Source organism: Ciconia boyciana, chromosome 1 (genome assembly GCF_034638445.1).
Source record: "Ciconia boyciana chromosome 1, ASM3463844v1, whole genome shotgun sequence".
NCBI lineage: Eukaryota > Metazoa > Chordata > Aves > Ciconiiformes > Ciconiidae > Ciconia > Ciconia boyciana.
In genome coordinates, this window is record NC_132934.1 from 79,981,330 (window position 1) to 79,994,013 (window position 12,684).

Below are 12,684 nucleotides of genomic sequence, written 5' to 3' on the forward strand. Positions count from 1 at the left end.
CCAGAAGCTATTGTAATCTGTGTGATATCCTTATGTAAGACTTATCACAGTAATTGTTTTCATTATTTGTTTTCAGGAGGTAGGTTTCCAATCAATGAAGTATGAACTAGTAAGTTTGCAAATCAAAATTCATCCTGTGTTGTGCTATTGTGTAAGTCTTTTTCCCATAATTCAAAACACAAATATATTGGATCACTGTATCAACTGTTTAAACTGTGGACCAAAGACCCAAACAGCAAAATGAAGCAAAATCCCCCACCTTCCTCTCCAGTATGATAGTAGAAGTGTCATTTGGTGGAAGTGACTGATCTTAATCATCCTGGTGTTGGAAAGTGTTTTAATAGAAAACAAAGAATAATAATAATTAAAAAAAATTCTCCCTTGACATCTACTAGGTTTCCAGTACTGCATGTGCAGCACACATAAGCAGCCCTCACGGGAACAGGAAGGTTTTTTTATGGACAAGAATTCAGATTTTCAAGGACTTGGAACCATGTATTTTTCAGATATACTCAGCAATTCTTGCAACACTTCAAATTCTGTTTTGTTTTAAATGGCGCTTGAAACTTAATTTGGTGTCAGTGGCTACAGAGATATTAGAATTTTATTTTTTCCAGATTTTCAGAAAATGAGTGTCCATTTTTCTGGTAAGAAACCTTCTTGAATCTGAGTCCTTTCAACTCCAGAGTATATAGACTTTTACGATAACCCTTCCTCATCAGAATATTCTAAAATAAAAAGAAAAAAACCCCATTCTTCTAGTCAGAAGAGTAATGACTGAGCTTTAAAAGTCAAAGATAGAAGTTGGCACCAACAATTCATAATATTTTTAGGATTATTCCCTGAATACATTTATATTCTAATAAATGTATTTAGTTTCTTTTCTTTCAAGCTTTATCCTCTTTTTCTTTTGCTTATTGTTGGAGAAAAACCACTAAAAGTTAAAGGAAAAGGAGCATGCCAAGTAGTAAAAACAACTCTGAACAGAACCTCTATGACTTCTTTTGTGCTAAAAAGTCCATTATAGCTCTGGAGCTGGTGGTGAAATAACTCTTTGTGTTGCACTATTCTTGTGCAGCTACTAAAATCCTTCTTCATTTTAAGAGCTTAACACCTGCTCCACCTTCTGTGAGCTTCCAAGATGGTTTGCCAGACACACGTGCACGTGCTCAAGCATAGGCAAGGATATACTGAACTGACTGGAGAGCCATATGTTGGCTCCATAACAATAGCAGTCAGATCAAAGCAAAGTTTGAAGTCCTCATGAAATACCTGCTTTTCTGTCTTTCTCCCCTGTATGAAGTGCTTGTCAAACAACTTAAGGTTTGTGGCAACTTGGGCTGTATTTACAGAGTGGATGGATCACCGCATGAAAGGGGAGTTTTCTTTTGGAGGGGGGGAAGGACTGAAGGAGGTTCAGAGATAAAGACCAATATTTTTCAACTTAGATATGTAAATTTGGGCTCCCATGTTTTACATCATATTTGGTGAATACCTGCTGAATTTATCAAAAGGTGTCATTATTTAGTATATTTGAAAAATATGCCTACTCTTTGATTTTGGTATTTTGCTATAAAAACCTTGCTCTATATTCTAGCCCTTTTCTGAGGTGTCAGCATTCAACATATAAACTCAAGCTGCTTGATTGTTCTAGGATTGAAACAAGCTCTAAGGCTCCTCAGAAAGTGCTGTATTAATGCTTTTTTGAACATGGGAATATATACACACATGGTGGGTAAGACAGCTTAAGAATTAATCTAAGGAGCAATGTTGCTGAACTTCAGCAAGAATCTGAATGTCCCTGCCCTGGTCTGCAGATGGGATGTCACTTGCTTAGGAAGACAACTTTCCATGTGTCAGGTGCACTGCTGACAGCTGTAGCAAGCACCATCTTCCTACCTCCTTTACTGTGTTGGTAAATGCAGAGTGGAGACAAATCACAGCCTTGCCTTCTGCAGGGTGTTGTAATAGCCCTTCTACAAACTACTTGTGAGGCAGAGAAGAGGTGGACAAGATGAGCAGGAGCTGTGTAGCCAGTCTTTGCTTGTTACCCTGCCACTACCACTGGGAACGACAGTCTGATGTCAGTTCCAGGACTTGAACAATATGGTGTTGGAGGATGGTATCTCCTGTAGTGCTAAGGAAGAGACATTCCTTACCTCTTTTAGAGGAAGATGCTGATGCTGAGGAGGACCTGTCCACCCCAGGAGCCAGGCAAGTCCTGCTCCTGGAGTGACAGGAAGCTCCTTGCCTGAGCAATCATGTGAGTCCAAAGGCCTGGCTTCAGCTGAGGGTGCAGAGAACATCTGGCAGGCATAGACCCATAAAGATACACCTATGAAGGTATTAAGGAGACTCAAAGGTTTAATAGAAGGAATGAATATGAAGTAGGGATAACAAAGGGAAACCAGATTACAGACACATTGCAAAGATGCAGTAGGTAAAGAACTGGACAGTAGAGATTAATGATGAGAGTCTCCTGTTGGATCTCGCATGTATCTGAGGTGAACAATTGTGTGGGGGTGTCTTTATAAATGTCAAGAGCAGAATATTGCTGTCACTGGTTGCATTCAATCTCCCATCCAGAGCTACGTGAAACAAAATGGAGTGGAACTATTTGCAGCTGAGAACAGGATGTATGCAGGGAGGTGACATGCCACAGATGCAGTTCTGTGACAGCGGATGTGGATAGCTTGGGGTGTATAGCATTGACACTTGATGCTAGCATGAACTCACATTTTGCTTGACAACTGTCAACTAGCTTCATAAGCTGTCTGACATTGATTTCTTCAAGAAATAAAAAATAAATGGAAATATAGAGGAGTGTAAGGTAGAGGAACTTAACTGGCTAAAATACAGAATAAGCTAATGAGTCATACCAGTGATTTAAACAATGTGCCAGCACTCCTGGAAAATGTACAGAAGGCCTTAAATAGTCATTGGAAAAGCTGAAGTCGAAAAATACCCAGTAGTATAAACAGACTGCCCCTATGCATCTGAAGACATGCAATCTTTCAAATCTGGTAGCTCAAGGTGGATGATGAACTCAGCCTTGGATTACTTGATTTAAAAATAAGAATTGCTGATAAATGCAAGGGGAAAAAAGTCGCTATCAAAAAAAAAAGGTTGGATTATTATTATTTTTTTAAGCAGACATTGGTAGAAGAGGATGCACAAAAAGGTTCTGCTAACTGTTTCTTCTGATGGGTGTTTCTTGAAATAAAGTGTAGGTGGCAATCAGGTAATGCACCTTAAGGGCTGGTGGCATAATGGCTTGTTTGGGATATTGTGAAGTGTCAGTGAATTGAGCTTAAAGATTGGGATCTCCAGTTTGTTAACAGAGGAAAAGAATCCATATCTATACAATGCCACTGTATTCAGAGTCCTCTGAAGAAATCTTAAACAAGGAGAGGTAGGTGCTCACATTTGTTTGGACATGTTCTCACTCTCTTCAGAGAAAACTTCTGTGTTGCTGCTGAGAGTGAAAATGGACACCCCAAATAACGTACATGAACTACTTCATGGTGAAGTATTTCTTACAAGGGGGTAAAATAGGAGTGACCCTCCATTCCCATTTTGTAAACTGAATTGTGTCCTGGCCAGATGAGAGAAGACTCTTGGGGTTATGCTGTCATGAAGTGGGGTATGAACAGTTTGAGGACTGTACAGAGTTCACTGGGTATTTGAATATTTATGGAAATGATCTGGTAGAATTATGGAGTCTTTTTTCCTATTGCAAATGGGGTATTTATATGCTGACATTCATTTCAGAACGGTCCCATCTTAAAGATTCTTGGTGAAATGGACAGTTAAAAGCTTTTATTCATGCTAAGGAATTAATAATTGCTGTACTTCACCATGTGTGCTGTAATTCTTTTAATAGCTTCATTCCATTATCAACTATTTATTAAAAAGATTTAACCGCAGATACAGGCTTTATGGAGATTACTGTGCACTATACTTAATTACCAGATGTTCAGTATGTTTACAGTATATCTGGTATTCAAGTAAACTTCTCTGTGTGAAAACCATCTAAAATGAACAGTTAAAATACCACTGTAAAGCTTTGTATTATAATAACTTGAAATGGAAATTCCAGCTGGGCAGCGTTATGAAACTAAAACTATAAAGAATTTCAGCCTTACTCCAAAACAACGTTATTAAACTCCAGTGAAAATGTGTTTTGCTATCTGAATTTACCTTGTATGTTCACTCCATCAGATAAAAAATCACCCATGTGCTTTTTGTATTCTTTAGTTAGTTTATTGCTGTCTTTCATCAAAACTATATAAACTCAACTGTATGCCTAAATTTGTAACCAAACTTCAGAGTTTTATGGTTAGGGGGTTTAAAATTGAGATATGCCAAGGGCAAGTGTATTGCATTGTCTCAGTTCCATTATGTAGCTTCCTTAAAATTCTGTTTTTCATGTAATTTTTTATTACTCATTAACTTGGATGTCTTTAAATTTACCCCTTTTAGGAACATGTGACTAGCAAAGATCTCCAAGCCTAAGGCCAGTCTGTTGTAAGCTCACCTCACCACCTTAAGAGTAGAGAGATATTTTGTTCTTCATGTCTCAAGAAGCTGGCTGATCCAGAATCTATCTTTCTCTTTCTAATTTTGAGCCTAGTTTTATTCCTGTTTTATATCACTTTGTACTGGGCTGACGTTGTTTTTAATTTAAATGATCCTTCTCCTTCCCTATTATTGATCTCAAGCGATTGTAGTCTTGTAGACTCCCTATTGAATCTTATTTAATCCTAGGCTAAGCAAGTCAAGCTGTTTTCCAGTCTATTTTCTATTCCTCTGCTAACATGTTTTTCTGTTTTTCATCTTCATATGGCCAGAGCAGCACACAGATATTCTGCATGAAGTCTCATGAGTGCTCTTGTAATAAATTTCATAATTCTTTTTCAGGGAAACATTAATGAATCCCAATATATCTTTCCATAGCTGCATCATATCAGCAATTCATAGTCAACTTGTGGTCAATTAAAATAACCAGATGACTCTGTTCTCCTCATTTCTACCTTAAGAGCCCCTAGTTTGAATCCAAAATACTTGTCCCTACACTCTCTATAGATGGTATAGCACTCTCTATTTCACACCCTTTCTCTGATGCCACCAAACACAGCTCAGAGTGTACTTTTTTGATTTCTCCCCTCCCAAATGTGCAGCTATGTGTCAAATTGTTGTTAACATTACATTTATCTTTCTGCAGTTATCTTTCTATCACACTTGCACTATTTACCAAAGCCAGCTCTGAAGCTTCAATGATTCCTTGGCAAATATGTCTGTTATCCATGCACTGGAATACCTGAATCCTACCTGCAGTACTGGAATTTTCCTCCTAGTTTTATCTGCTGCAAAAAGGGCCCAAATGACCCAATTCTGAGTAGAACCTAATACTATAATAACAGTAATATGTATTTCTGCCTATATGCAGCTCCACGTTTCTGTTTGTGCTTGCTTCTGGCAGTAGCAGACCCATCCCATTGCTTCAGTGAAACTTCTTTTACAGATCTCTTCCAGTCTGAACCCCAACTGGTTCACTTTCAATATTGCCCCTCCTCACTTCTTTCAAGCCCAACAAATATGAGTAGCAAACAGTGCTATCTGACTTCTTTTTACTTTCATTTCTGTTTTCTGTGAACTTAAGGGGCCTGGATCTGGTCTCAATGACACCCAGGGAAGTTTTACTGTTGACTTTAAAGAGAACTGAACTAGGACCTAGGTTAGCAGTGCCCCATGGCTAATACCCACACTGCAATCCCTTCAGCCTCAGGTGTGATTATTTCTTCAAGAGCTGCATAATAAGGACATGAGGGTGAAAGCTGGGGCAGTGCATTTCATCACTTTCCTGATTCTCATTCATATAATAGGTTTCTTCCCTTGTCATGACTTTATTAAAATGGCTAACACCATAGATACAGCATCTAAAGGGATTATCACATAGTAAATGTAATTACCTATTTCTCAGCATGTTGCCAGTATTTGGCAGTGAAACATAACAGATTTGATCCTTGTTGTGAATATCTTCCAATGTGATTGCCATGTGTCTAAAAACTGTCAAATTACCTGAAATAAAAAATTATAAAGAAATCAATGTATAGAGGCACAGCTAAATTCTTACTAGCATGTAATGGGTTTCAAACATTTTAGCTTAAGGTCTTCTATTTGCTTTGCAATGGATGTGGAAGCAGTGTCAACACACTTTGGAGGAATTATTTGTCTATATCCCAGTAGGATAACTTTTGGTTGTATATGATTTGAATAATTATTTTACTAGGGTAGCTATAAAGATGACAAAAATACTATGCATCCCCACCTAAGCTATTGTCTCCAGTTCTTGCCACTAATTTGTTCTTGAGACTACCTTGCTACTTTTGGTCTTTTGAAGTAGCATAATCCAAAATGTTCACTATTCTTTGTTATAATGAAAATAGCTGAAGTCATAGTCACAGGATTGTTCCTCTAAACTTCGAGACACAATTTAACCACAATTTAAAGCATGCTGCAAGAAATCAAAGCCAAGTGGCAGCGCTGTGGTTGTTAGCATTTGTACTAACACTGTTGGCAGGACTCAGGTGCTATCCCAACAGAACAAAAAGGCAATTTCTATTCCTGAAAGGTTAGGGAGTTGTAACATTTTTGGTCATTTTTCATAATAGTATTGGCAATGCCAATTATGTCTGTCTGAAACAAAGTAATTACATTTTTAATTAAAAAGTAAAAGCATTCTAATGCTTATGTGTTTTGGAGAAAGTTTGAAAAATCCAAGACAAAGGCTCAAAAAAAAAAAAACCAGAAAAAAGATTCTACCGTGCCTTTTTGTTTGTTTTTCTGGACAATCTCTGTACCTCAAGCTATGAGGATTGCTTAATGTCTAGGATTGGCAAGACTGTGTTGTTTCTAAAAGGATGCAGGTGAACTGCTGTTGAGAAATGAGGTAGCATGCTACTTGTGACAGGGGGGCCAGGCAGGGTGATGTGGACATGGAGGTATTAGGATACTGGCAGGAGCAGTAAGAAGAAGTAGTGTTTTGAGAAGTTAGCCAGGATTTTATAAGAAATTTGGAAATCCTGCTGGAGAGGAGGGATATGTACTCACGTACATGCTGGAGGATGTGAAGAGGAAGAAGCAGGCTGAAGAACATGACAAGGCACAAAAGGAAAATGTGAAGCGTAGGAAACTGAAGAGAGGAAAATGTGAAGGGGAACTGTCAGGGAATTAATGATTGAGGGGAGAGCATGAGAGAGAAGTAAACTGGGCAGCTGCCTATGTAGACTAGCCAGGGAGGGGGACAGCAAACATGGCAATACCCAACTTTCTACCCTGCAAGAATGAAGTGCAGAAAAGTTATATACACACAAGTTATGGCAGCCAGCTGTGTGAAGTGATATGTGTATCACAGAAATGATCATCTTGGAGTTTGTCTTGTAAAGCCTCTCTTTGCAGCGCTCTCAGTTGCACAGAGTTAAGTGTAGTACGTGTTCTGCACAGGGTGGGAGAACCTAAGCTTTTCAAAGCAAGAATGGCTGTAATTAGTTCATTTGGAAAAAAGACGCCTCTGGGAGGCAACTTCCTCCCTGCCTCACTAAGAAATAGCGTGAGATTCGCTCATTTCTGCATAAACTGGGAGTGATGCAGTGAATCATACTGTAGGTGACACCCAAAGCCAAGCTGCATGTGGCATAAATGACAGCAGAACAGGCCCCGCAGTGTTTTAAGCTTCATGAGCTGGGAGAGCCTGACAGCTTTCTCTAAGGCTAATTCAGCGGTTTCCTTCCAAACTGTCAAGTCTACGTTTGTATCTACAACTCTCCATTTCCAAGGCTATGATGGGGTATTTTAGGTGTCTGTAGAAGGCTGCATGGAATAGAAATTATTTTGCATCAGTAGTTCCTTGTGGCTAGTTTTTTTTCCTACCTTTTTCTCTTCTTTCATGTTTAGCGTGCTTTAGTCACCACTCTTAAGATCCCAAGACTTCAGCTGTAGCATACCAGCCTTCTCCTAGCCTTTTCCCATTTGCTTTTCACAAAGGAAAGATTATTTTTTCCATCACTTTTTCACTCCTTCAGAAGCAACAAGCAATTGAGAATAGGGGTCACCGTGGATTTTATTGACCGTTCGGTGTTTTTTGGGGGGGACCTTTTGTCATCTTCATGTGTTTCAAAGCACTAGCTCTCCAGGATAGTTTATTTAGGAATCTTGTATTCAAAAACCTTATCTCTTTAATACAACCTCTACTTGCCTGTTAGTCAAGGTGACAGAGGTATTTTTGTTCTGTGCTCAGTGTAGTGGGTCTCAGCTGAGTAAAGCTGCCTTTGCAAGGTTAGAGAATAGGATGTTTTGTCGAAAGTTTCCCTGGAAATGTCTACAGTTGAAGCCCTGCCTTATATTTGCACGCTACAAAGAAACACTGAAAAAGTCATGTCTTGCTCTTATTTGCTACCATTTGTTTATATCTCCTGTCAAACACATCGCACAGTAACTTAAAAAAAAGTCAAGCATTTGAGAGTACAGATGATAGGCATGAAACCCTGATCTCATTGAAATCAATGCAAAAACTCCCTTTGACTTTTGCAGTTAGGATCTCGCATTAAAAATGTGGCAACAATTAGAAAATACTGTCCCACCCTTTACCATGTTACAGTTCTTTTTACATTACATCTCAACTCACTGTCTAATGCGATTGAATTTGATGCTAACCTGAATTAAACTATTGTATTGAATTATATTATATCAGACTTTAAAAAGCCTTCTAGATCCAATACTTGTCTCGGATTTAGAACAAACTATTTACTTTTTTCCCTGCAGCCTGGAAACAAGAAAGCTTCCGGTTATCCTGATATGCTTGCATATTGAATAGCTCAGTTATTTACATAAAGAAGTTTCTTCAAAAGGAAATTGCATGAGCTCTGGAGCTACTTTTCCACCCTGTGTTGCAATAAATATTCCAACTACTCATAACTTCAAGGTGTCACTCCTATAGGAATATAAAATGCACATGTTCTAAGAAAAAGTTTAGCAAAATAAATCTGATTAATCCAGAGACACTGTAGTTCTCTAATTATTTTCCATCTTGCTTTATATGGCAAGATGAAAGAAAATTATACCACTAGGTGCTCCCTAAACAGAATTGTTCATGAACATAGTTTTAATGCCTCAAATCAAGCACGCATTCAACACATCAGTCAAATGTCAAAATAGATTAATTGCTTTTTTCACAGCTTTAATCATACTTGTGTTTTATTGGACTGTTCACGTTTTCCTTTATAATCACTTGTTATCCTTCCATACAGTTCTAACAAGTACCATCTTCATCAAGATTTTTGTCATTCAACTTCCCTATTTCATTTTTAATCTGCTAAATGAGCATTTCCTTCCTTTAGAAAAACAAATAAATCAAAAGGGTCAACTTGCTTTTGTGTCCTGAAACAAAACTCTTTTTGTTTTATTACTGCCCTGTCATTTATTATCCACAGCATGTTTGATATTTGTGATAACAATTTTTACATGGAATAAATTACATGCGCATCCTGATGAATAAAGCCCCTGTTATTGTGCAGTTAATAATGTTGGTTGCAAACTTTGTTAATGTCTTACAAATATTTTCAGTAAGAACACATCAAGCTTTATTTATATTTCCTAGGGGGCTAGAGAGAAAGCTGTCCTTTAACGACTCAGCAGTTTATAAAGGGGCATATTTGGTGTTATCCAAAGAGATTTTAAACTTAAATCTTCCTGCTCTCAATTAAAAGGTATGACATAATTCTTTGTTCATCTTGCCTCTTATTTATGGTATTTACATGAAACATAGCACATTGTTTAAAGCAAACACTATAATTGTGTATGCTTCATCAAGTCAGAGCACAATAATGTATGTGCAGTGTTCAAGACAGTTTGCTCTTTAGATGCATTATAACCTATTTGGCATGGGTTTTTCCCAGTGTATATATTAATGGCCAATAATGGCCCTGATCCAGGAAAGCTTTTAAGCACGCACCTAACTCTAAGCAGGTGATCAGATCCCTGAAACTTGCTGTTCTTTGCCGGTTTGTGTTTTGAACAAACACTTCACTGTTCACTGCCCCAAACCTCTTTCCTGACCTGGTCTTCCTTGTTTGCAAGGATCAGGTGCAGCAGAGCACTACTCCATGTTGCGTTCTCAGTCCCCTGCATCGGGGAGCTGTTGTTGATGCACTCCAGAAACCTCCTGGATTGCTTGTGTCCTGCTGTGTGGCCTTTCAGCAGATACTGGGGCATTTCAAGCCTCTCGTAAGGACCAGGACACGTGAATGTGAGGTTCCTTCTTCCAGTAGTCTGAAAATGGCTTCTTGACCAGGCAGACCATAGCAGATATCCACCACCACATCTATATTCATCTGCCCTCTAATCTTGACCCCTAAGCTCTCAGTTGGATCATCATCTGTCCCAGGCAGAGCTCCATGCGTTCCTGCTGCTTTCTCACATACTGAGCAACTCCTGCAACTCCCTGTCCTTGTCTTCCCAGCCCGTCCTTCCTAAAGAGCCTGTATCCAGCCATTGCAGCACTCCTCTTTGAGCTACCCCACCACATCTCTGTGATCCCAATGAGACTGTAGCCCTGCAATGGCCCACAGACCTCCAGTTCCTCCGGTCCATTCCTAATGCCATGTGTGTTAGCGCACAGGCAGTAGCCTTAGACTACCGATAGAGCTTGCTCTTAGCATGGTTGCAGATATACATATGTATACACACATATATGTAAATATATGTATAAACACATATAAAAAGATCTGTGTGTTGATTTATCAGGTGAAGTGATTTTTCTGTTCAGTTCCTGTATCAGCTACCTTACTGCTAGTTGAAAATGGCACCTGCTAGGGTCTAGTGCCTAAACTAGAAATTTAAACTAGAGATTACAGTGTCATTCAAGAATAACCAGTTAATGGCAGGGTTCCAAGGTAGGAGGTAGCTCACTTAGTAAAATTAATCTGAGATGCAGTACCTCAGTTAAGACAATACCACAATTGCTTATGTTTGCACTGTTTTCTTCTTATATTCTAGTTAAGCAAAGAAAAATGTCAATTTAAAAAAAGGGTCCCCAGCAAGTACTGGTGTCATGCTCTTTTCATATGACTATATGCTGATTTCTCTCTTTTACAAATACCATGTACCCAATTCTGAAAACTTTTTTCAGGCCTGAGGTTATATTCTCACGATGTTGGACTCAATGATCCTTATGGGTCCCTTCCAACTTGAGATATTCTATGATTATATATCCCTCAGCGTTTTGTGTGTACTGTGTAGAGTCTGTTTATCTGTTTGGTGCTTTACAATTTTTTAAATCCTTATAGGCCTGATAATTTTCACCTTCCTTATTTACTTTTTCTTTCCAAATGCATGGAGAATGGAGGTATAATACCTGTGATCCCTTTCGTTATGCAGTAGAAACAATAGTTGCATCACGTGATGGTTATGACCTGCTGCCTGCCCCGGCTATAGCTGACAAGGATCAGTGATTAGGTGCTTACTTAACTCTTCCCACTAATTTTGTTTACTTTGTTTTCTCTTTGCTCAAAGTTCAGAGATCACAGCATTTTGGGAGGAAACTTTTATTTTATTTGCAATTGTCTCTGTGATTCTCTGTGACTAAAATGCCCAGTGGACAAAGGAGAGCGTGAGCCCATTTTGTGCTGTACGTTATTTAGCTAGGTAGTGAGCCAAATAAGTTTCTCAATGTGAGAGAAATTACAGAAGGAGAAGGGAAAAGAGGACGGCCTAAGTCAGGAAAGCTCAGATGCAAAGTGCTCATCTCCCAGATGTAGCTTTGCTTCATCAGATAATTTTACATTTAAATGTAGGATACTCAGGTAATCGGTGCATGAGTTCAGCTGGTTAGACACAAGAGGTTTGTAACCTTGGTGTGATCTCAGGCTCAGTTCACCATCACTCAACTGAGTTAGGAAATAAAATAAAAATGGCTTCTATGCTTTTAAACTGGGGCCCATGATAAATACAGTTTTAAACATTTTAATATGATCAAATCCTATAGTTGGATGTTCATAGAAGCATTGAAGACAGCCTTGTGATTTTAATAAAACTAAGTGCCCATTTCAACATCCAGATGTGGGATATAAACATGCACATTTGAAAACTGCCCACGTGATGAGTGAGGGCAGTCCATTGTTGGTTGTGTTTTTTCTATGTGTTTCCGGCAAAAAGGAAAGTTAACTTTATGGACTATTTCTCTCTTACATTTGCTTGTTTTCTTAATGGCAAGATGCCTCGATTCCCGCCCCCCCTCCCCCAAAATATTAGAAATCTACAACTCGGATTCCTTCAACGCCTGCGTCTATAGGAAATAGGAAGGGTATTCTCTTTTAGACCCGCTTTATTAGTGTTCTGCCTCTGTCTGGAAGTTGTGTGTGTGTTTACGCAGTACTAACCTAGGGTACTTGAAGTCTAAAAGTCTGAATTACTGCAAATACAACTTCTATCCTGAAAAACATAATTATAAACTAAATGTTCCTTAGGGCAATGGCTGATTTTTATTTTTTTTATTTTCTATGAAAACACCTACATCACTGTATAATTTGAAGAGTTAGAGCCGTGAAAGAGTGAAGAACGGCTAGAGCATTTACTTGAGAGTTGCATGAGGTATTTGGCACTTCACAAACTGGGACCTGTGCTTTA